Genomic DNA, 27,368 nt, shown 5'->3' with positions numbered 1-27,368 from the left:
TTATTCGTGCAGATGTGCACTTAAATTTTAGATGAACGTATCTCTTTTTAAAGAGTCAACTACCGCTAAAACTGTATGAAGGATAAACGCATGGACAGTGGCATTAGGGACCCATTGTTTTAGAATGAAGCTACAGTTGGCAAAAGTTTCTAAAAATTACAAATTAAGTGGGCATTTCACGGTATAGTACGAATTTCTCGCGGCACTCGCAAATGTTCGAAAATACAAAATATCACGATAGAAACAAGTCTTGGCACAATCAATGGAAGATTATGCGAAAACGACACGGACAGTTAAATATTTGAATCTATAATTTCGAGTCGAACCTATCTTGCACAAATAGTGTTCACAGAAAGGCTAATTTGCAAGCTGGCTTTCATTTTAAATTAAAGCAAGAAATGTATGGATTTTTTCCTTAGATGAATTTGACACCTTTTACACTAGCGTGCCAAAAATTAGCTTCACCTTACCTCTGTCAAAATCGCAAAAGCTGTGGAACACGCACGAAGCACGTCTTCCGACGGGTGCGACGAAAATGAGATCAGTGATAGCAATTTATTAAGTACTTGTGTTCATTATTAGAAGTCAGGGCATATATATATTGTTTATACTTAAATATTTAATTTATTAAAATCACTAATTTCTTGGTTTGCCAGAGTCTTCATGAGGATCAGAACATTTGCATCTCCGCAGAGTAAGTTAAATAAATTTACAGCGTATTTTGTACCAAAAAGGATGCTACCGTATAAATGTTTTTTGGTAGTACTATGCTGGCAACTTACTCTACGTACGTCTACTTGCTATAGCAGCAGTCGGGCATCAGTCCTGGTTTTTGTATCACATTTCCGCTTTGTTTTACGTCACATATCACTGACTACGAAGTTTTTGAGAAGAGGCAAAGTTTCAGACGTTCACTGAGAAGTTCAAATTTTTCAGTTCGTATTTTAAGTGATTTTTCAGACGATGTATAATGAAGGATGAAGAAATCGAGATCAGTGGTAATATTTAAACAATAACCGCCATGCACTAACGCTGTGACGCTTTTGAAGAGGAAGAAATCATCAATTTCTTCTATACAGCGTTACCACAAACAGTATAGAGTAAGACTGAATATCATTTATTTTTTTTTTAAAAAAAAAAAGGTTTTCATTAACAAGAAGAGAAATGAACTTGAATGAGAGCATACACACCAGGCCAATCTAAAATCAAATACCTGGACTGCATGCTAATAGTAGAGCCATGATAAGGACGTACCGGTAAAAAAATAATAATCATCACTGAATGAACGAAATAAAACATTTAATTTTTGAGTCTTTTTGGTCTTCAGTCTAACACATTTTGGGTATACGTGAATTGCTTTGTGTGACTCATATTGCTTTATGCAGTAAAAACCTGAGAGCTCAGAACCTCTTATCTCGAAGCGTTTGATATATCGCTAGATATTAAATATTTCATAGATATACTACATGATCGTTGACTAAATATTTCCCTGTGTTGATGAAAATCTTGTAGAACACGCGAAAAGAACCCGCATTTTACCCGCTTCTTTCGAAATGGGAATAGAACTTCATACAACTCATCACTGACAAAAAGATGGAAGTGAAATTTGTGCCAGGATGGAAGAGAGTTTTAGCGGCGCTGAATCACAGAAAGCGGAAGTCGAATACATAAGCACTTTGGTTTGATTAGAACAGTTAAAAACACAGAAAAATAATCCATAGCGGTCACGAACCGTATATGAAAAAGGAAAGAACGATTTGTACCGCATTATTGGCTGGGAGATCCTGAGCGGTACACTCAGCTGCGAATAGTCGAGATGGCACAACAAGACACCGAAAGCTCGCAGCACCATTGCCATCTTTCAAACTGCGCAGCGCTAACGGCCGCAGGCGAAACACAGAGGCGTTTACAAATTCGCGTAACGTTATTGGCTGAGACAGGCCTGCGAAGCTGTCGTTCCAACCTCACTGCAACTGTGAGGGATCAACTTAGTCGACTCGCGACAAAACACAAGAGGGGAAAAATTTCTTCCACAAGCAGGATTCGAAACGGCTTCCTCTGAGTCGAGAACCACTGCATGAATGTGCGTTAGCAAACACGACTAAGGAGGAGCTTATCTGTGAGGATATAGCACTCAGCGAAGAATAAAACGGAAAGAAATCCTTGACAAAACTATCAGTGAACACAAAGTTGTCAGAATGTCAACAATTACTCCTATTGACAGAAATGTAAAAGAAGTATACCAGAATTTTTGTTTAGGAAGTGGATAAGACATTGAATGTTAATTACCTAACATAACGTAATCAAAAATTCAGTTCTGGGGAGGGAAAAAAGTTCTGCAGAGAGAAAAAAAGATTTTATTGTGGAATAAGTAACCATCTAGAGGATAATGAGGAATGGGAAGGAGCACCACGACTCAACAGAAATTACATTTTCGAATGAATCATTTTTCAGTGAGTCCCTCTGTGAGCTAACTGTAACGTTCATATCGCGAGATGTAAGTAGAAACCACCCCCTGATGCATTACCACTTTCTTGTACGTCTGACACTGCAGTTATCGGTTAGCGGTTCTAGGCGCTTCAGTCTGTAACCGCGCAACCGCTACGGTCGCAGGTTCGAATCCTGCCTCGGGCATGGATGTGTGTGGTGTCCTCAAGTTAGTTAGTTTTAAGTAGTTCTAAGTTCTAGGGGACTGATGACCCCAGATGTTGAGTCCCATAGTGCTCAGGGCCATTTTGACACTGCAGTTAGGATCTCTGTGAGGCTCTCGTGCAAAGTAGGATATATTTAACGAAGTACGCAGATCTTTCAAAACTTCTCTTTCGCCTATGTTAATCCTAGCTGATAATGATAGCAGACTGTTAAAAAAAGCTTCGAGCTAGTCCATTTTTATGGATAAACTAACAAACGGTTCAAATGGTTCTGAGCACTATGGGACTTAACATCTGAGGTCATCAGTCTCCTAGAACTTAGAACTACTTAAACCTAACTAACCTAAGGACATCACACACATCCATGCCCGAGGCACGATTCGAACCTGCGACCGCAGCGGTCGCGCGGTTCCAGACTGTAGCGCCTATAACCGCTCGGCCACCACGGCCGGCATAAATTAACAATAAATATATTCAGTATAATATTTGCAGCTTGATAAGACTTTCAGAAAGTATTGTACGAATCCAAGATTCGCGAGAACTATGTTGCATCAATGGATGGGATGTTAGTCCAAAAGAACTCACTAATTACACCACAGTCTGCAATGTTCCTTGGCTAGCAGCTCAGCACGCCGTAACTCGTAATTTATTCTCCAAAAAACATCCAAATTATTCAAACAAAAAGCTAATGCCCATCAAAACAATTCGCCGTTTTTATATTTATGTGCATCTGCTTGATTTCGGTATGTGTTACAAATAGCTCACTTTATTTCTTGCTTCTGGATTTCCCTGTTGTTTCCAATGCCTCTTTGGTTTAGACTCGAAGGTAATTTTAACGAATTCTGATATTTTATAATAATGGTGTTTGATTCTCACCTTGATTCAGAGTGAGCCGAGCCGTGACTGCTGGTGACTACTATCTCCTGCTTTCTTGTTTCTTTCACGCACATTAATGTAATTTTTTATAATGTTCGTAATTTACAATTTATTTATTAAAATATTGTTTATATACATTGATGAAAACTCTTACCTTCCGTTTCTCAGCAAGCAGCTCTTCTGGTTCGAGAGAATTTCGAACTGGTGCACAGTCACCATGTCTCGTATTTCTGATTCTTAACATGCAATAAATGTAATTTGATAAATCTAAGACAAATGATATTAAAAAAGCTACATTAAAAAATAAATTGAAAATAATAACTGAATCGAAGAATGTGAAAGATCAGAAAAACTAGTGGTACTAGTAGCACTTTTAAACAACCACCACCCTTCGCATGTGCCACTATAAAAGGAAAACTAAAGTCTATTCCATTCTTTTTCTCGCACTAGCGCCCTGGCCCACAGGCCGATTTCCTTTTCCGGCACACGGAAATTTGAACAGATGGACTTATATATTTCCTTTTAATCAGTATGCGGCTGGTGCGGTTTTCTCTTTCATAAGGTTTTGCACATAGCTCCGAGTGGCACACGACAGTGCTGTCGAAGCTGCTCAGGGTCCGTGGAACTGCTCGACAAGAAGTTCCATGAGAGACTTTCGTTGCAGCCAGTCAGAAGCTCCATTTCCACCATCTCCCCGTAAGTCCATCTTGTTGGTGGTGTTCAATTCTTACACCAGGTCCATAGCAGTTTCCTTGGATACATACACACATCAAAAAAAGTTTTGCATCACTCCGGTTCGCAGAGCTCCTGAAGATAGACACTGACTGTGGATATTGTATCACTTACACAGTCCCGTTGGCTGTTCAGAGATGTCACTAAACCCTCCCAAATATGTAAACAACCACGCATGAGCAGCACCTATTAGACGGAGGGGGTCCGACAGCCGATCAGTTAGAGTCATTCCACCAGGAAGGAGGTACACGGCTCGTGTTGTCTATAGTTCAACCATGATTAGACGGTCAGTACCGCGGTTCGATCGCGTCCGCATTGTTACTTTGTGCCAGGAAGCGCTCTCAACAAGGGAAGTGTCCAGGCGTCTCGGAGTAAACCAAATGGATGTTGTTCGGGCTTGAAGGAGATACAGAGAGGCAGGAACTGTCCATGACAGGCCTCGCTCATGCCGCCCAAGGGCTAGTACTGCAGTGGATGACCGCTACCTGCGGATTATCGCTCGGAGAAACCCTGACAGCAACGCTACCATGTTGAATAATGTTTTTTGTGCAGCCACATGACGTCGTGTTACGACTCAAACTGTGCGCAATAGGCTGCATGATGCGCAACTTCACTCCCGACGTCTATGGCGAGGTCCATCTTTGCAACCACGACACCATGCAGCGCGATACAGATGGGCCCAACAACATGGCGAATGGACCGCTCACGATTGATATCACGTTCTCTTCGCCGATGAGTGTCGCATTTGCCTTCAACCAGGCAATCGTCGGAGACGTGTTTGGAGGCAACCCGGTCAGGCAGTACACCTTAGACACACTGTCCAGCGAGTACAGCATGGTGGAGATTCCCTGCTGTTTGGGGTGGCATTATGAGTGGCCGACGTACGCTGCTGGTGGTCATGGAAGGCGCCGTAACGACTGTACGATGCGTGAATGTCATCTTCCGTCCGATAGTGCAACCATATCGGCAGCATATTGGCGAGGCATTCGTCTTCATGATGCTGTAGTCTACAGGAAAGTAGTATCACACGAAAGTTGTGAACAAATCAATGAGGATTTGCAGAAAATAAATGAGTGGTGTAATGACTGGCAGTTATATCTCAATATTAGTAAGTTTAACCTACTGCGTATAACAAGGCGAAAATCCCCATTAATGTAAGAGTACAAAATAAATGATCAGTCTTTGGAAGCGGTAACATCAGTCAAGTATCTGGGTGTGGCCATTCGAAATGATCTCAAATGGAATGATCAGATTACACAAGTAACGGGTAAGGCGAACTCTAGATTGCGGTTTATTGGTAGAATCCTGAAGTGATGCAGTACTTTAACAAAGGAAATAGCTTACAATACGTTAGTTCGTCCAGTCTTTTGTATTGTTCATCTGTATGGGACCCTTACCAGCTGGGTCTGATTCAAGAGATTGTGAAGGTCCAAGGAAGAGCGGCAAGATTCGTGACTGGTACATTTAGCCATCGCGAAAGCGTTACAAATCTTATAGAAAGTTGAAGTGGGACGCACTTGCAGATAGACGACGTGCTAAACAGAAGGGGCTGCTCACTAAATTCCGAAATCCAATATTCACCGAGGATGTAGAGCATATATTTTTACCAGCAACTTTCAAATCGCGTAATGATCATCATTCAAAGATAAGGGAAATAAGAGCTCGTACTGAGGCGTTCAGACTGTCGTTCTTCCGTGGCGCGATCCGCGAGTGGAACAGCGGGGGGGAGGGGGGGATATGACTTTGGCGCGAATTGTGCCCTCCGCCACACTCCGCTTGGTGGCTAGCGGAGTATATATGTAAATGTAGACAATTCGCGCCCCCAGCGTGCACATCTTGTGAATGACTTCTTTCAGGATAACGACATCGCTCGACTAGAGGGGCCAGGATGTTCTCCAGACATGAACCCTATCGAGCGTGCCTGGGATGGATTGAAAAGGGCTGTTTATGGATGACGTGACCCACTAACCTCTTGTAAGGTGTCAGGCAAATCCAACACCTTCCACGAAAACCCTGACATGATAAGCAAATCCGGCAGTGTGTCACATAGCTCCGAATAAATTCTGACATTAGATTAACCAAAGTAATACGATCAACGAGTGAGCAAATGGAATACCACAGACTAACACAAGAACGCCTAAATGCATGTCATACCTTACCACCGTGAAACAGACGCAGTTCCGAGGGAAGAAACGAGAACAGAAGGCGAGAGCAGAACCGTGATAAGCCAGAACGCCCTACGATAAGGGACAGACACCCACGTTGCCGGCTGACTGACAGGACCACCCCCCAGCCCATGTTAAAAGATAGAGCCCTCCAGAAGAACAGTATAGATCTTACAATAACACTAAAAGGACCACACAGCTGAAAGTTTTAGCGTGAGACTTTTTCGCGTCTCTTTTACGTTGCAAACGTTAAAAACATTGCCCCACCATGAAAAGTACAACGTTTCTCATTGGATAGACAGAATTTTTGTAGGTGGAGCTTAAGGTTAACATTGAGACCCTGATTGGTCAGTTGAAAACACAGCCAGATAGCTTTTTTTAAACCAACATCGGTAAATTGTAGTAAGGAGAAGTTAGGAGGGAGTTGCTTCCGAGACGGCGAGGTGTGGAGCTGCGCCGCCCGCCGCCCCCTGACGCTGCCTAACCAACGACAAGGTAATGAACGACGCGATGCCGCATAACAGCGCATAAAGCTTCACTCAGAACTGCAGAAGTCTCATCTGTTACACCCCTTTTTGCGTAATACTAGTGTCGATCGTCAATTAAAGCTCATGGTATTCACATTTGCTAAGTAAGTTAAAATCTGAAACACGATGATTTTTCTGTTATATAATTATTGAGAAGCCACATCAGCCACTGTAATAGATAAGTAATTAAAGATAATTAAGGTCACTGTAGACCATTTTGATAGTTTTCTCTTTTATGAAACTTAACTTAAATCCAGATTATAGATGTGATATGGCATAGGTCATCCTTCGATCCATTGTAGAACTTGGAAACCCATTCATGGAATATTCGTTCACATTTTTGTTGAACGTAGTTGGTTTTTATCATCCCGTATTAAAATATTTCCTTTTATCAATAGTGCAATTTATAAACAATGTTTTGTGAGTAGAATAAAATTTCCAATGGTAAACTTAACTGCTTTTTCGACGTTATTTTACCAGCTAACTAAAAATAGGAAAGCCTTGAACCCCTTCCACTAAATTTAGTTAGTATTAAGATTCTTTTACAGGGAGTGCAGTGGAGCTGACGCTGAAATCATTAAGTATTTGATTATATCATCGCTAGTCTCACTGAACTCTTCTGAACTCTACATGTCATGTGTGGTCTGGCTTCTCCTTACCAGCAACAGGTCCCAGGTTCAAACTAGTCAATTCCCTAAAAAACACGCTCAGACCGTCGTTGCGCGAAAGTGGTAGGGAGACACGATGTAGAACAAACAGACACGAGGCAGAATGTTAGACACTCTGAGGGATCTACGCCGAATCGGCGTTAAGGAGTGGGACAATCTGGACCAACAGTGCCTTGAGGAACTTGTGGATAGTATGCCACGACGAATACAGGCACGCATCAATGCAAGAGGACGTGCTACTGGGTATTAGAGGTACGGGTGTGTACCGCAACCTAGATCACCACCTCTGAAGGTCTCGCCGTATGGTGTACAACATGCAATGTGTGGTTTTCATAAGCAATAGCCGACCGCGGTGGCCGAGTGGTTCTGGCGCTTCAGTCCGGAACCACGCGGCTGCTACGATCGCAGATTCAAATCCTGCCCCCGGCATGGATGCGTGTGATGTCCTTAGGTTAGTTAGGTTTAAGTAGTTCTAAGTTTAGGAGACTGATGGCCTCAGCTGTTAAGTGCCGTAGTGCTTAGAGCCATTTGAACCATTTGAACCATGAGCAATAAAAAGGGCGGAAATGATGTTTATGTTGATCTCTATTCCGATTTTCTGTACAGGTTCCGGAACTGTCGGAATCGAGTTGATGCAAAACTTCTTTTGATGCATGTATTGGAAATTTATGACAGCGACTCAAAATTATTAAACAAGTCTCATTTTACACTACTTCAGTTTCATGCAAAAAAAGCGCTGAAACCTGAGATACACTGAAGCAAAATTAATTCAATTTCTAATCCGTCACTTACACATTTTTCTTCACAGGACGGTTTCGAAATTCTCTGTGACAAAGAGAGAGGCAGACAAAACACTACTCAAACTGCAGGTTCCGATTCTTGTTTTGCTCAGTATTGCTTCTCGGACTGTTAGGTCCTGAACCTGCGTGTTCGCGAAATATTACGGAACGCCGAACGGCTATGCAGAGCGACCGCGGCTGCCGCAACCACACCGCAGCCATTTACATGTGAATAGCGCCGTTGTGCGTCCGGGTCAATGGCAATCGGTGTCACGCTGTCCGTCGAGGGCAATTAATAACGGTAATGGCGTGGCTGTCGATTAAGCCTCATCTTCAGCTTCCGCCTGCCGGCTGGCCGGGCCCGGCGCCCTCCCTCGGGAATCGAACCGCTCCAGCTGAGAAGCCGCGCGGCTCATGCTGTGTGTGAACTGTCTTCCGTCGTGAAATTTTAAACATTTTGATTGGCTGTGATCCAGCAACCGTGCGCTGCTTCATTACAGGATATATACACAGCCACTTCGGTCTTCCTCGAGACGAGCGACATTTACCGTCACATAAGAGAATCCGTTCCTCCAGTATATGGTCACGAACAGCATAGGGTGTTCCATGACTACTTGTTAATCCACCGCCACCAGATTACTCGTAATGACTAAGAGTATTAATGAGTATATCTACTATGAAGCAATCTTCAAGAAAGTGGTATCAGCAGGGTTCTCTACAACAGATACCGCATATAACTTTTTTATTTGTACTCAGAAAATGTTATTTCTGTAAATTGTGTCGCCGCCCCCCCCCCCCCCAAAAAAAAAAACAAATGGTATGTCGTTACTTTACGGTAATATGCAGAATAAACATATTAGTTTAATTTTATTTCAGTCAAATTTGTGAAGATACTTGCAACATCTGTAGTTAAACCACGCGACTAGACCAAGGCTAGAATATGGATTTCGAGTCTCGTCAAAATTTAGACAATCGATTTGCCTTGCACCATCTGTTGATATAGTCCACCTACGTAGCTGAATACGATGGCCGACATATTTCAAGCAGCATATGGACATTTCGTAAGCGCCGGCCTTGTTTTTAAAACCCGATACGCCACCCTTACACTGCCGCAACGGGCTGGCGATATCAATTTAATTCATGTATATAACCGTGCGCGGTGGCTTTATCTCAACACTATGCGTCGCACGTGGACCTCTGCCCACGCCACTCTGACGGGCACCCTGACAGCGGAAGTGGCACCACACTCTCTGCATCCCCCGGTTTCTGTTGAACGCATTTCACCGACACTCGTCCACATCAGAGAGTTCTTGATTGACTTCAGCTACTTACGGTCAGAACTTCCGACGACACGGATGCCCAGCACGAAAGACTATTATCGCCTCTATCAACAGCAGCAACCTGTAAATACGGTCGCCCATAGACATCCTGAAGTTGCCTGGAGCACGGTGTGGCGAACGGTACACACGCCTTTTCTACCTAAGACGGTGCGTTCATTGTGGTACGTGGTTGTGAATGGGAAGTTCGATACTCGTCAGAGGCTACATTCCGTTCATCTGACGGACGACTCCTTGTATCCGACATGCTCAGTCGTTGACTCGGATGCACACCGCCTGACTTGTGCAGCGACCAGCGAGTGCTGGCTACTGACGCAGCGCACGCTGGCATTACTCTTGCGGCGATTGCCGGAGTCTATCTCCCGTGATGATATATTGCGCCCCGACGGCGTATACTTTCCATCAACCAGGACAAAGGCCGTTAACTGGCTAAAAGGCATGGCCCTTTACTACGTATTTTGCGATGCTCAAAAAGGCACCCTCGACTTTTGGTCCATACTGATGACGACACATGCAGCTTTCAGCCGCCACCCGAAGTACAGAACCCTTTTCGCGAATTATTTAGGTTCATTATTTGCGGATCCTCCTGCTCACTGCGGCGTTCCGGGTATGAGACGCTGAAAATGAAGAAGAATCCTCGAGCATATTGATCCTCTACGCACGGAATAGGGGGGAACCCCTCTCAACAGACGAGACGACGACTCGGACGCTCGGCTACGGCAGTTGTAGGATCTTTTTCGTAATAAAACAAAAATAAATCCATATATACAATACAAAATAAAAAATGTTATAAAAATTAAAGAAATAAATAAATAAAACAACATAGACAAACCCGCTACATCCTCTTCCTGATTCTTCGGTCCTTCGATCCTCGAACACGTTGCTTGGACATGGCGGCGGGATGACCAAGCTTCGGGTATCGACCCCTGCCCTACCCTTCGTCCTGCTCCTGCAGCGGTTCCTTCAAAACAACAAAAAAAAGGTAACATGTTTGCCTCCCAGGCAGCGGGCCCGGGTTCGATTCCCCGCCTGGTTGGAGATTTTCTCCGCTCGTGGACTGGGTGTTGTGTTGACCTCGTCATCCTTTTATCCTAATCACCAGTACGCGAGTCGCCCAATGTGGCGTCGACTGCAATAAGACTCGCACTCGGTGACCGAGCTTCCCCGGATGGGGCCTCCCGGCCAACGATGCCATACGATCATTTCATTTCATCTGTTGATATTTTCATATAGTTCATTAGCAGCAGCTTCAGTAAAAGAAGTAGTGGAAAACTTTTCTCGTATGTGTGTCTCACCCACAAGAAGCGCCAAGTCTGCATCCTGTTAAACAACGAATGGGAGCAGAAAATTTTTTCATCAGAAACTTCAAAATTCTTAGATATCCGTATTGATGAGAACTTAAATTGGACAATATCTTAGTTCAGCAACATCTGCAGTTAGAATCATTGCAAATCTTGGGGAGAGACAACTCAGTGAGTTAACACTTTTGCATATTTTCATTAAGGAATGCCATGTGGGATAATGTTCTGGGTTAACTCATCTTTAAGAAGTAAATTCTTCATTGCTCAAAGACTAATGTGGTGCTGACCCCGATCATTCTGTACACACCTGTTTGAGAAGGGCATTCTGACTACTGTTTCACAGTATGCTTATTTCCTCATGAAGATTGTTGTAAATAATCCGCTGAAGTTCAAAAGGAACAATATCTACGTAACTACAATACTAGAAGTAAAAATGTCATTCATTACTCCACATTAACGTTGTCCTTACCACAAAAGGGGGTGCACAGTAAAACAACTAAAATTTTTGATAACTTACCCGGTGATATAAGATGTCTGACAGACAGCAAAGCAAAATATGAAAACAAACTGCTAAAGTTTCTCCTTCACAACTTCCTCTATTCTGTAGAAGAATTTCTATTATTGTAATGCATAAAAGATGATTGGTAGTAATTACTAACATGTGCAAGAATTTCTATTATTGTAATGTGTAAAAGATGGAAGATAGGAATATCCAACTCAAGTCTGTATGTTTACTAGTACTACTACTAATAATAAAAATGATAATAATAAACTTATAAATGTTCAACACCTACCCATATTTAAAAAATAATTTCCTCTGTGAATATAAAGTGACTCATTTCACATTATTAGGATTCATCGTGCAAATTATCCATGGGACACGAAATAAACTCGCTACCTAACAAGAAAACGCAAAATCACATCTTGTTCGTACTGTTCTGAACTATCTTGATACCGAGGTTACGAGACTCTTGCTCTCGCTTATACATCTCCAGACCTCGCACCCACTCGAAACAAATACTATGTAATCAAACGTATCCAGACACCAACAAAAACATACATTTTTCATATTAGATGCAATGTGCTGCCACCTACTGCCAGGTACTTGGTATCAGCGATCTGAGTAGTCATTAGAAATCGCGAGAAAGAAGACTGGATGCCACTTGTGTCATACGTCTGTACTCGAAATTTCCACGCTCCCAAACATCCTTAAGTCCGCTATTTCCGATTTGTTTATTATTATTATTATTATTATTATTATTATTATTATCAGTCTTCTGATTGGTTTGATGTGGCCCGCCACAAATTCTTCTCCTGTGACAACCTCTTCGTCTCAGAGTAGCACTTGCCACCTACGTCCTCTATTATTTGCTCGATGTATTCCAATCTCTGTCTTCCTCAACAGTTTTTGCCCTCTATAGCTCCCTCTAGTACCGTGGAAGTCATTTCCTCATGTTTAACACATGTCCTATCATCCTGTCCTTTCTTCTTGTCAGTGTTTTCCAAATAATTCTTTCCTCTCCGATTCTGCTCAGAACCTCCTCATTCCTTACCTTATCAGTCCACCTGATTTTCAACATTCGTCTGTAGCAAGACATCTCAAATGCTTCGATTCTCTTCTGCTCCGGTTTCCCCATAGTCCATGTTTCACTACCATACAATGCTGTACTCCAGACGCACATTCTCAGAAATTTCTTCCTCAAATTCTCTTGGTCAGAATGCCCTTTTTGCCATTGCTAGTCTGCTTTTTATGTTCTCCTTACTCCGTCCATCATTGGTTATTTTGCCGGCCGTTGTGGCCGAGCGGTTCAGGACGCTTCAGCCCGGAACCGCGCTGCCGCTACGGTCGCAGGTTCGAATCCTGCAGCGGGCATGGATGTGTGTGATGTCCTTAGGTTACTTAGGTTTAAGTAGTTCTAAATCTAGGTGACTGATGACCTCAGATGTTAAGTTCTATAATGCTTAGAGCCATTTGATTGGTTATTTTACAGCCTAGATAGCAGAATTCGTTAACTTCATCTACTTCGTGACCATCAGTACTGATGTTAAGTTTCTCTCATTTCTACTACTTCTCATCACCTTCGTCTTTCTTCGATTTGCTCTCAGTCCTACTCTGTACTCATTAGAATGTTCATTCCGTTCAGCAGATCAAGTAATTCTTCTTCAGTTTCAAAAAAAAATGGCTCTGAGCACTATGGGACTCAACTGCTGTGGTCATCAGTCCCCCAGAACTTAGAACTACTTAAACCTAACTAACCTAAGGACATCACACACACCCATGCCCGAGGCAGGATTCGAACCTGCGACCGTAGCAGCAGCGCGGCTCCGGACTGGAGTGCCTAGAACCGCACGGCCACCGCGGCCGGCTCTTCAGTTTCACTCAGGATTGCAATGTCATCAGGGAATCGTATCATTGATATCCTTTCACCTTGAATTTTAATTCCACTCCTGAATCTTTCTTTTATTTCCATCATTGCTTCCTCGATGTACAGATTGAAGAGTAGGGGTGAAAGGCAACATCCTTTTCTTACGCCCTTTTTAATACGAGCGCTTCGTTCTTGGTCGTACTTTTCTCAGAATTTCGAACATCTTGCACCATTTTACACTGTCGAACGCTTTCCTAGGTAAACAAATCCTTGATTTTTCTTTAGTCTTGCTTCCATTATTAACCGCAACGTCAGAATTGCCTCTCTCTTGCCTTTACCTTTCCTAAAGCTAAGCTGATCGGTATCTATTGCATCCTCAATTTTCCTTTCCATTCTTCTGTATATTATTCTTGTAAACAACTTGGATACATGAGCTGTTAAGCTGATTGTGCGATAATTCTTTCACTTGTCAGCACTTGCCGTCTGCGGAATTCTGTGGATGATGCTTTTCCGAAAGTCAGATGGTATGTCGCCAGACTCACACAGCCCACACACCAACGTGAATAATCGTTTCGTTGCCAATTCCCTCAATGATTTTAGGAATTCTGATGGAATGTTATCTATCCCTTCTGCCTTATTTGATCTTAAGTCCTCCAAAGCTCTTTTAAATTCTGATTCTAATACTGGATCCCCTATCTCTTCTAAATCGACTCCTGTTTCTTCTTCTATCACATCAGAGAAATCTTCCCCCTCATAGAGAGATTCAATGTATTCTTTCCACCTTTACGTCCTCTCCTCTGCAGTTAACAATGAAATTCCCGTTGCACTCTTAATGTTATCACCCTTGCTTTTAATGTCACCGAAGGTTGTTTTGACTTTCTTGTGGGCTGAGTCTGTCCTTCCGACATTCATATCTTTTTCAATGTCTTCACATTTTTCCTGCAGCCATTTCGTCTTAGCTTCCTTGCACTTCTTATTTATTTCATTCGTCAGCGACTTGCATTTCTTTATTCCTGAGTTTCCAGGATCACTTTTGTACTTCCTCCTTTCATCGATGAATGGAAGTATTTCTTGTCACCCATGGTTTCTTCCCATTTACCTTCTTTACGCCTATGTTTTCCTTCCCAACTTCTGTGATGGCCCTTTTTAGAGATGCCCATTCCTCTTCAACTGTACTGCCTACTGCGCTATTCCTTATTGCTGTATCTATAGCGTTAGAGAACTTCAAACGGATCTCGTCATTCCTTAGTACTTCCGTATCCCATTTCTTTGCGTATTGATTCTTCCTGACTAATGTCTTAAGCCTCAGCCTACTCTTCATCACTACTATATTGTGATCTGAGTCTCTCTGCTCCTGTGTGCGCCTTAGAATTCACTAACTGATTTCGGAATCTGCCTGACCATGATCTAATCTAACTGAATCTTCCCGTATCACACGGCCTTTACCAGGTATACCTCCATCTCTTATGATTCTTGAACAGAGTATTCGCTATTACTAGCTGAAACTTTTTACAGAACTCAGTTAGTGTTTCTCCCCGCCGTGGGCCGGGGCAGACTGGTAAAACAGGACAGGCGGCGAACTTTAATGCTGAGCAGAATGCAAATATGAACACACAGGGCACAAAACACTCCTAGGGATGGGTCTCCGAGGCTGATGACCCACGCATGTGCCAATGTTAACACCATGGCGTCGACAACTATCATGAATTGGGCACGTGACCATCTGCACTCGACGTTGGTGTAGTGGCCGAGCGTTACCTTGTCTGATGAATCCCGATACCTTCTTCATCAAGCCGATGGAAGGCGAGAATCCGTCGTCTTCCAGCGGAACAGCTCCTTGACGCCTGTACGGTGCGACAGAGACAAGCTGGCGGCTGCTCCATTATGCTCTGTGAGATCGTGCGAGGCATTACGGCGGCCAAGGGTTATTTTAGACTAGCTGCAGGCCTCGTACATCTCATCATGACATCGTGTTCCCCGACGACAGTAGCATTTTTCGGCAAAATAATGCGCCACGTCACAAGGCCAGGCTTATCATGAATTGGTTCGAGGAACACAGTTGCGAGCTCCAAGTAATGTGCTAACCCCCAATTCGCCAGATCTGAACCCGAAGGAAAACATCTGAGATGTGATTGAATGTGACAACAGAGCTCATGCCCCCCCCCCCCCTCCCTTCCCCGTAATTTCCGGATATTAAGTGACTTATAATTTACGGGAATTAAGTGACTTGTGAGTGCAGATGTGGTGCCAGCACCCTCCAGCGACCTACCAAGGCGTCATTGGTTCCATTCCACGCCGCTTCGCCGCTGTTATCCGTGCCAAAGGCTGTTAGGTAGGTGGTCATAATGTCCTGGCTGATCAGTGTAATTATTCCCGCCGCGTTCTGAGCGTCGTAAGGTCTCAGTGCGAAATGATTAACGTCGTATTGTGGCATGCGGTACGGTGATAATGCTGGGTGTGTTTAAAATGGAAATGAGTAACGTTTTCGGTGATAAGCCGCACAACTCGGGGTTCTCTAGTGACTATTCTTACTTGAACCCGTCATTGTCCGCGTGCTCAGATTACTAGTAAGTGAAATAGTAAATCGAAGAAAGACGAAGGTAATGAGTAGTAGTAGAAATGAGAACAGCAAGAAACTTAACGTCAGGATTGAAGGTCGCGAAGTAGATGAAGTTAAGGAATTCTGCTACCTAGGTAGTAAAATAGCCAATGACGGACGGAGCATGGAGGACATCAAAAGCAGACTAGCAATGGCAAAAAGGGCATTCCTGGCCAAGAGAAGTCTACTAATATCAATTCTCGCCTTAATTTGAGGAAGAAATTTCTGAGAATGTACATCTGGAGTACAGCATTGTATGGTAGTGAAACATGGACTGTAGGAAAAATGAAACGGAAGAGAATCGAAGCATTTGAGATGTGTTGCTACAGACGAATATTGAAAATTAGGGGGACTGATAAGGTAATGAATGAGGAGGTTCTGGGCAAAATAAGAGAGGAAAGGAACTTGTGGAAAACACTGATGAGGAGAAGAGACAGGATGATAAGACGTGTTATGACATGAGGGAATAACTTCCATGATACTAGAGCGAGATGTAGAGGACAACAACTGTAGAGATTGGAACACATCGAGCAAATAATTGAGGACTTAAGTTGCAAGTGCTACTCTGAAATGGTTGGCACAGGAGAGGAGTTCGTGGTGGGCCGCATCAACGCACTCAGAAGACTGGTGACTAAAAAAAAGAAAAAGCTTCTTGGCGTTAAGTGAGACAGAATCATCGTTTAATAAAGAGTACATTAGCCGATCGTCTTATGTATGGCGATCAGTGACTAGGACGTTGCAACCTGCAGCAGTCTTAGAATCCAGAGCCCAATTGCCAGTCTCAGCATATGGTAAGTGAATCTGGAATTTTCAGCTGCATTTAGTTTTTTCAAGAGTCGTTGGATAGGGAAAAAGATATAGACAGTGTACAATCAGTTAGTTGCAAATTGCAGGTGCTACATAGATATTTGAAAACGATAACGAGTCAAACCGAGAACTGTGATGTAATTAATGCAGAAGACAGTTGCTCATGTTGGTACTAATCATGTGGGTTGTTTTGGATCAGAGGAGATTCTACCTGGTTTCGGGCAGCTGTCTGAAGTTGTAAAACTGCCAGTCTTGCTTGTAAGATGAAGGCAGACCTCACTATCTGTAGCAATGGCGACAGGACGGGTTGCGGAACTTTGGCACAGAGCCAAGTGAAGGGTCTGACTCAGATGGTTCTGCAGTCATGTAGGCTGCATATTCCTCGACTTGCGGTATGGGGTATAGGGTTCCACTTAGTAGGTCAGGGGTCCACTACACACAGGAGGTGGCTACATGGGCAGTTTTTTAGGTTAGAGGATCTCGAGAAATTACATAAAAGATATGTCTACAAGTGTGCAGGACAAATACAGCACGATGGCAGACCTAGCAATAATCGGTAGTTTAGTTATAAACTGTTGTGCATGTGTTAGGAAACAACCAGAGCTCCAAGCCCTAATAACTGAAACTCAAATAGTTGTAGGAATTGAAAGTTGCCTAAAGCCGAAGAAAAGTTCAGCAGAAATCTCTTGAAAGGTACAGTGTTTATTGCTGTTAGGAGTAGTTTCACTGGTAATGAAATTTATGTAGGTAGTTTCTGTAAGTTATTATTGGTTGAGGTTTTACTTGACTCACCAGAATAAATTAATAATTGGTTCCCATATCCAAGCCCCAATTCAGATGATATAGTTGCTAAACAGTTCAGAGCAAACTTGAGTCTCATTTCAAATGGATACCCCATTCATACCATTATAGTTGGTGGTGATTTCAATCTACTTCGATATGTTGGTGAAAATACATCTTGAACGTCGACGGTAGGCATAAAATATCGTCGGCAACTGTATTAAATGATTTCTCCGAAAATTAAGCTGTGCCTTTACTTCAGGAGCCCACTCGAAATGTAAATCGTTGCGAAAACGTACTTGATCTCTTAGGAGAAAATAATCCTGAGCAAATTGGGAGCGTTGTGACGTATCTACATCTACATCTACATTTATACTCCGCAAGCCACCCAACGGTGTGTGGCGGAGGGCACTTTACGTGCCACTGTCATTACCTCCCTTTCCTGTTCCAGTCGCGTATGGTTCGCGGGAAGAACGACTGTCTGAAAGCCTCCGTGCGCGCTCTAATCTCTCTAATTTTACATTCGTGATCTCCTCGGGAGGTATAAGTAGGGGGAAGCAATATATTCGATACCTCATCCAGAAACGCACCCTCTCGAAACCTGGCGAGCAAGCTACACCGCGATGCAGAGCGCCTCTCTTGCAGAGTCTGCCACTTGAGATTATTAAACATCTCCGTAACGCTATCACGGTTACCAAATAACCCTGTGACGAAACGCGCAGCTCTTCTTTGGATCTTCTCTATCTCCTCCGTCAGACCGATCTGGTACGGATGCCACACTGATGAGCAATACTCAAGTATAGGTCGAACGAGTGTTTTGTAAGCCACCTCCTTTGTTGATGGACTACATTTTCTAAGCACTCTCCCAATGAATCTCAACCTGGTACCCGCCTTACCAACAATTAATTTTATATGATCATTCCACTTCAAATCGTTCCGCACGCATACTCCCAGATATTTTACAGAAGTAACTGTTACCAGTGTTTGTTCCGCTATCATATAATCATACAATAAAGGATCCTTCTTTCTATGTATTCGCAATACATTACATTTGTCTATGTTAAGGGTCAGTTGCCACTCCCTGCACCAAGTGCCTATCCGCTGCAGATCTTCCTGCATTTCGCTACAATTTTCTAATGCTGCAACTTCTCTGTATACTACAGCATCATCCGCGAAAAGCCGCATGGAACTTCCGACACTATCTACTAGGTCATTTATATATATTGTGAAAAGCAATGGTCCCATAACACTCCCCTGTGGCACGCCAGAGGTTACTTTAACGTCTGTAGACGTCTCTCCATTGATAACAACATGCTGTGTTCTGTTTGCTAAAAACTCTTCAGCCACACAGCTGGTCTGATATTCCGTAGGCTCTTACTTTGTTTATCAGGCGACAGTGCGGAACTGTATCGAACGCCTTCCGGAAGTCAAGAAAAATAGCATCTACCTGGGTGCCTGTATCTAATATTTTCTGGGTCTCATGAACAAATAAAGCGAGTTGGGTCTCACACGATCGCTGTTTCCGGAATCCATGTTGATTCCTACAGAGTAGATTCTGGGTTTCCAAAAACGACATGATACTCGAGCAAAAAACATGTTCTAAAATTCTACAACAGATCGACGTCAGAGATATAGGTCTATAGTTTTGCGCATCTGCTCGACGACCCTTCTTGAAGACTGGGACTATCTGTGCTATTTTCCAATCATTTGGAACCCTCCGTTCCTCTAGAGACTTGCGGTACACAGTTGTTAGAAGGGGGGCAAGTTCTTTCGCGTACTCTGTGTAGAATCGAATTGGTATCCCGTCAGGTCCAGTGGACTTTCCTCTATTGAGTGATTCCAGTTGCTTTTTTATTCCTTGGACACTTATTTCGATGTCAGCCATTTTTTCGTTTGTGCGAGGATTTAGAGAAGGAACTGCAGTGCAGTCTTCCTCTGTGAAACAGCTTTGGAAAAAGGTGTTTAGTATTTCAGCTTTACGCGTGTCATCCTCTGTTTCAATGCCATCATCATCCCGTAGTGTCTGGATATGCTGTTTCGAGCCACTTACTGATTTAACGTAAGACCAGAACTTCCTAGGCTTTTCTGTCAAGTCGGTACATAGAATTTTACTTTCGAATTCACTGAACGCTTCACGCATAGCCCTCCATACGCTAACTTTGACATCGTTTAGCTTCTGTTTGTCTCAGAGGTTTTGGCTGCGTTTAAACTTGGAGTGGAGCTCTCTTTGCTTTCGCAGTAGTTTCCTAACTTTGTTCTTGTACCACGGTGGGTTTTTCCCGTCCCTCACAGTTTTACTCGGCACGTACCTGTCTAGAACGCATTTTACGATTGCCTTGAACTTTTTCCATAAACACTCAACATTGTCAGTGTCGGAACAGAAATTTTCGATTTCATCTGTTAGGTAGTCTGAAATCTGCCTTCTATTACTCTTGCTAAAGAGATAAACCTTCCTCCCTTTTTTTTATATTCCTATTAACTTCCATATTCAGGGATGCTGCAACGGCCTTATGATCACTGATTCCCTGTTCTGTACATACAGAGTCGAAAAGTTCGGGTCTGTTTGTTATCAGTAGGTCCAAGATGTTATCTCCACGGGTCGGTTCTCTGTTTAATTGCTCGAGGTAATTTTCGGATAGTGCACTCGATGCTCTGTCCCTACCACCCGTCCTAAACATCTGAGTGTCCCAGTCTATATCTGGTAAATTGAAATCTCCACCTAAGACTATAACATGCTGAGAAAATTTATGTGAAATGTATTCCAAATTTTCTCTCAGTTGTTCTGCCACTAATGCTGCTGAGTCGGGAGGTCGGTAAAAGGAGCCAATTATTAACCTAGTTCGGTTGTTGAGTGTAACCTCCACCCATAATAATTCACAGGAACTATCCACTTCTACTTCACTACAGGATAAACTACTACTAACAGCGACGAACACTCCACCACCGGTTGCATGCAATCTATCCTTTCTAAACACCGTCTGTACCTTTGTAAAAATTTCGGCAGAATTTATCTCTGGCTTAAGCCAGCTTTCTGTACCTATAACGATTTCAGCTTCGGTGCTTTCTATCAGCGCTTGAAGTTCTGGTACTTTACCAACGCAGCTTAGACAGTTGACAATTACAATACCGATTGCTGCTTGGTCCCCGCATGTCCTGACTTTGCCCCGCACCCGTTGAGGCTGTTGCCCTTTCTGTACTTGCCCAAGGCCATCTAACCTAAAAAACCGCCCAGCCCATGCCACACAACCCCTGCTACCCGTGTAGCCGCTTGCTGCGTGTAGTGGACTCCTGACCTACCCAGCGGAACCCGAAACCCCACCACCCTATGGCGCAAGTCGAGGAATCTGCAGCCCACACGGTCGCAGAACCGTCTCAGCCTCTGATTCAGACCCTCCACTCGGCTCTGTACCAAAGGTCCGCAGTCAGTCCTGTCGACGATGCTGCAGATGGTGAGCTCTGCTTTCATCCCGCTAGCGAGACTGGCAGTCTTCACCAAATCAGATAGCCGCCGGAAGCCAGAGAGGATTTCCTCTGATCCATAGCGACACACATCATTGGTGCCGACATGAGCGACCACCTGCAGATGGGTGCACCCTGTATCCTTCATGGCATCCGGAAGGACCCTTTCCACATCTGGAATGAATCCCCCCGGTATGCACACGGAGTGCACATTGGTTTTCTTCCCCTCTCTTGCTGCCATTTCCCTAAGGGGCCCCATTACGCGCCTGACGTTGGAGCTCCCAACTACCAGTAAGCCCACCCTCTGCGACTGCCCGGATCTTGCAGACTGAGGGGCAACCTCTGGAACAGGACAAGCAGCCATGTCAGGCCTAAGATCAGTATCAGCCTGAGACAGAGCCTGAAACCGGTTCGTCAGACAAACTGGAGAGGCTTTCCGTTCAGCCCTCCGGAATGTCTTTCGCCCCCTGCCACACCTTGAGACGACCTCCCACTCTACCACAGGGATTAGTGCCTACAATGTCGTTGTAGCAAGACTGAACATCGTAACATCCAAATCTACCAAAAATGAACACCAAATATATCTATTTAAGAAAGGAGACAAAATTTCGGATGACATCTTCCTAAGAGACAGTGTCTAGTCCTTCTAAACTGACTTTTTAGCGACCACCTAATGAACATCGTGATGAAATAAGAGAAATAAGAGCTCACACGAAAAGATTTGAGTGTTCGTTTCTCCCGCGCTCTGCTCGAGAGTGGAACGATAGAGAAATAGCTTGAAAGTGGTGGTTCGATGCAGACGTACATTAACGACGCGGTTTGTGCCAAAGATGTGTGTGAACAGAATAAGAAATCGCTCATTAAAGTAGTATCGGATGTACTACAACAACACCCAGACTTCAAACCAAAGTACGGGAACTGAAAGAATCGGCGAATCACCTAAAAATACGCAACAAGCAGGATGATGTGAACTTAATCCGACAGGAAGTAGAAATCTTAGCGCAGGTTGATGTTCAAATATTATTGTTAATAACATGCACGGGCACGAACATTTTAAGGAGTCTTTTTCCCCACCGTTACATACAGTTGATTTCATGTAAAAAAATTTAGAGTTGCTTTCGCACGAATTCAGACTGAGCCTGAAACGATTGATATTTGTGTACGATACAAGATACTAAGGAATGCAGGGTCCAGAGCATGAGAAAATTGAGTATCTGATCAACACACTGCATTTGTAGACTTCGAAAATGCTTTTCTCCGCAAATATTGGTCGCGAGGGAAATAACGAAGTATTAAAGAGAAATTATTTTCCATGCATACCGGTAATTATAATCACATCGACTGGTCAATGCGTGACTTTCTTCAGAATCACTTGGAATGGAATAGTTATCTAGACGATCCCATCAGTGACGATGATCTGATTATAATTTTGATAAAGCATATACCGTGAAAAGTAAGAACTTAGCTTCAGGAACGTTCAATGATTTCGACGAACTATTGTGGCTTGTTGATCGTTTAGAAGAGATTGACAATGAAGGAATATCAAGTGAATTGGAAGAAGGCACAGCATGTCTCAAACAACATTTCCTGTGATGCGAAGCGCTGTGGCAAGATAATTTTGGACGCCCGCCGTGGAGTCAGCAAAACGATAATCGACCTAGATACAATAGTGCGCAAAGAGATGACCACTCGCGGAATTACACGCGCAGTGATGATCGTTTTCGAAATGCCAAGAGGAGGGAAAATGATTTTGATAGAACTAACAAGTGTTGCAAGACAGAAGATTTCGGGATCGTTCACCACTCTGAGATACAGATGACAGACACCACCAAACGAGCGAACTTTGGTAAGCTGAAGGTAGTTTTGGCGCGAGCCGTATCGGAATATGCGAACAATTTATTGGATCAACTCGTCAAATTCAAATGATTAGATGAGACACTGAAGCTATTAAAGCTGAACTACGGAGAGAAGATGTGCAAACTACGGATGATGATTTAATTCCAGAAATTTAACTTCATGTAAATGATCATAAAGTTGCAGCCATCCTAGATTGTGTAAGTGATGCTACTGCTATCTGCAAGAAATTTTGTGAACAGCTTCGTGAAGCAAATATGCTACTTATATTTCCTGTAAATAGCGGGCCGGTGTGGCCGAGCGGTTCTAGGCGCTTCAGTCTGGAACCGCGCGATCGCTACTGTCGCAGGTTCGAATCCTGCCTCGGGCGTGGATGTGTGTGCTGTCCTTAGGTTAGTTAGGTTTAAGTAGTTCTAAGTCCTAGGGGACTGATGACCTCAGATGTTAAGTCCCATAGCGCTCAGAGCCATTTGAACCATTTTTTGTAAATAGTGTGCATACAGTTAGTTACTGTAGCTGGTCACAAAAATCTTGCTGTTACTGGGCTAGTGCTCATTAGGTCATTAGGTGCAAGAGTTTGCAAAGATCCACAGGGCCGGTTCGAGAACATTTTTCTACACAAGCGACTAATCATTTGGCGGCCTCCCCCCGCCCCCCCCCTCACTCCCGCACCCCCCCCCCCCTCTTTTTGCTCGTACACTTGCACCCTTGTCAGTTCTCGTTACCAACTGTGATACGGACTATATACAAATCTTGCAGTCGTGTTCCAGTGGCGCTTCTCTCATCTTGGTGTCCTAAGCGTCTGCTGCCACTTGTGGTACCTCCTGAATAGAAATCTTACAGTTCTGTATAGAAATTTTACAGCTATGGCACCTTTGACGTCCTTCTCAGTTTGGCGCCCCAAACGGCGACTTGTGGCTTGGGCGTTAAACTGGCCCTGAAGATACTTTGACGCGACTGTGTTGGTTGTTGTTTCTTTGACTGTGGATTAGATTTTTGGTAATGATTTTTTACCGAAAGAAGATGTAGGATTGATTTTGGAAGAGGATATTTAAGCATTTGTGATAAGAATGAAGAACTGGATCTTAATTTTGTCGGATTCGCCGGAGAGCAAGACGAGGTTTCTACAGTTGTATGAATTATGGTTATGAAGGGGAAGATATGTAATGCAATCGAAGACCAGTTTACAGTAAAAGAAGAAGAAAGTAAGAAAATCAAGTCCAAAATTCAGGAGAAAACAGTGAGTCGAGTAATTTGCCCACACTCTACAGGGAAGAACTGCCAGAACTTGTATACATGTAGAAGCATTTTCAAATAAACCTGAACTGATGATGTAACGTCAATATCAAATTAAGTACGGCCACACAAACAATTCAAAATGAAATGGTATTCGATAGCACTAGCTAGAAGAGAAGTTACAGAGAAGTAGATCAAATACATGATAGAAAATGGTATAATTAAGTGTTCAGACAAAGAACATTTCAATCCAACACATCCAGTAATTAAAAGAGACGGTTCGTCACACTTATTGGATGCCCGAGCTATCAGTCGCGTCATTCTGCCTCAGCTGGATCAGTTCGAAAATATGGAAGAGATCATGCAGAAATTGAAAGGCACTTGTTACCTTAGTTATTTGGATGCGATGAATAGTATTGGCAGTTGGGGCTCGAGGAGAAAAGCCGAAAGTTCACCGTATTCTTATACATATCAACGTTGCTACCATCTCAAACGGACACTGTTCGATTTCAGTATTTCATCAGCAGTATTTCTTCGAGCTTTGGACAAGATTTTGGGGAGAAATTTTTCCAGAACGCAATAAAGCAGTTATATGACATTTTTATTGCGTCTACATCATTGGAAGAGCACATAGATACCTTAGATAAAGTTTTGGATTCATTTAAATGGTCTGGAGACATGAACAGTTTGCAAAAATCAGAATTTGCGAGGAAGAGGATAGCGTCCTTGGACATGTCATCTCGTCAGCAGTAATTGAGTCAGATCAGAAGAAATTAAGAGCAAATCTCGGTTTTGGCAACTAGCAGCGCACCTGCTTTACGTGAAGAACGTCACAGACCAGGTTGGTAAATACCTTCGTTGGACTGGTGTCCACCCCATCTTCTACAACAGCCGCAAGATCCAGACATGCTAGGCTTCACCAAGTATAGGGCAGATTCTGTGCACACTAGAGGCTTTACAAGGTGGAACGTCAGTGTGCAGAAGCATACATCGGCGAAACCTGCAGGGCAGTAGCAAGCACATATGGAGGACGAGCGCTACATTCGACTTGGGCACCAGTGGCCCGACAGCAGAAAGACTACCGTAAGGAAATAAAATTCTGCAAAACGTACATACTTGCCAGGCAGCCAGGGATGGTGAAATGCAAGAACAGAGAGAGACTATCAAAATATTAAAACACTCCAATAACTACGAGCGGTAACTGCCACCGCGCGGTCTACATTCAGCGTGAGGAAAACTAAAGTCCACACCCCATTCACCGATGATCGCATAGCAAAAGGCAAATACCTACGCCCTCAACATTTTTAAAATTTTGACTTAATGTCATGCTCAGTATAACGTTCATGACAAAATGTAAGTGATCTGGACAACAAAAAGATACAGTAGTTCACCCAGAAGAAGGCCATTGTAGCCGTGGTCGAAGCGGTGGTTTCACCAGTAACAGTTTTTGCAATTGCGGTGCCACACATAGAAATCTTTCATGTTAATTATTGTTCACTTTCCGTTTAAGTTCCCAACTGTTAACTAGTACCGATCGTCAGAACTCCCGCATCATGGTATGCGCACAAACTTCGAAGAGGGTGCCGTCTTGAGTCCCTGTTGCAATTATGACATCACATACTATTATCGTCGGACTACAATAAGGGCTGTGAGAAACAGGTTCATTCGCAACTACGAGGGTTGGCTGTGGTGGTCCATGAACGTACCACACTCTCAACTTTGGAGAGGAAGTCGTTCGTCACGTAGAGGAGAACCCGACGATGAGTACCCGAAACATAGCCCAAGACATGGCCTCCTGTAGAGACACGGAGCATTCTCTCTTCTGTGGGCGTGCCGTGAAAAGTAAGATTTGGAAGTGATTTTTACCTCCAAAAAAGGCACATAACTTTCTTACCAAAACTTTGCCTAGTAAGATCCTCCACATACCCTAGAAGCCTGTAACACGAAATATACTCTCTTTACATTAATCTGTCCTCTTTGCAAAAGGGCGACCGTTCCTGATTTGACCACGCTCAATCACCACCGGACCTGGTCAGACTTTTTGTCTTTCTGCGGCACAGCAGGGCCCCCATCCAAACAGAAAAAGGAAAAGCTGCGTTTCGATACAGCGCAATTGAACGCATTGTCATTGTGGCTTCAAATCTAACAATGGGAGGGAAGAAATTGTATGGTTACTTACTTGATGATATCATATGCCTCACCGTGCTGCATGCAGTTGACTGTGAGAGAAGTCTGTTGTCCACAATACTGCCTCTTAAAGAAGCTTACTCCTGCGACAGTATTGTTGTAATTGACGTACAGAGCTAATTATCCTTGGGCATTACAAGCTTAACACGGGGCTTGTAGATACTGTAGAAACTAAATGCAGTTAAAGAAGAGAATGGACTGCTTTCAGGAACAAATTTCACTGGCAAGTGATTGTGTCTTTTAGCGTGGGAAAATAGAGCAGAACAGTATAACCGCAAAAGCTTTTTCCAAGTGATTCTATTGGTGAGACGAAGAACCTGAGCTGACCAATGAAATGTATGGACACACCCCAAAGAAACACTGCAGAACGCCATAGGGAAAATCTTACTAGTGTGGACACTTGGCTTCAAGGTTTTACGAGAGAAAACGTGCTGCTGGCTGACTGCCCTATCGCTGGTTCTGGAGGTCTCGTACCACTTGGGCCACAAACGCACAAGAGCTCCTGCCTGAGAGTGCCACTGTCAGCCCGCTACCACACACTGCCTAGCATATGAAATGAAGTACTACAGCAAAAGTCCACTTCCCAACGTTCAGTTTGTGTCAACGCAATAACTAAAACCCAAGAAAAATTACCCTGCGTTATTCATTACTGTAATGGGCACATCACTGTCTTCTTATATTAATGCTAGTGATTTAAAAAATCTTAGTTGTTATGTATTGATGTTTCTCAAACGTAATTGAAATTATGTCTCAGTAGTCCAAAACACAATTGTTTGTGAAATAAAATGTTTACAATCTACTCTGCTTGCATTCTTCCAGCTGGTGTATTAATTCTTCATTTACTATTAACTGTAAATGCCATATTTACGTGCAATGATATTATGATTAATAAATGTAATCAACATTAATTTATTGTGAGACCTTACAAAATCTGTCACTACAACTTCTCGACATCAAATATGAATGGTTCATTGCTTCTATTCTGTAGCAGAATTTTTAGAGAAATACAGGAGACTCGAAACAAGACAGTGCTGCTACTGCTAG

Source organism: Schistocerca americana, chromosome 1, assembly GCF_021461395.2.
Source record: "Schistocerca americana isolate TAMUIC-IGC-003095 chromosome 1, iqSchAmer2.1, whole genome shotgun sequence".
NCBI classification, from domain to species: Eukaryota; Metazoa; Arthropoda; class Insecta; order Orthoptera; family Acrididae; genus Schistocerca; species Schistocerca americana.
This window is presented reverse-complemented; position numbering follows the sequence as displayed.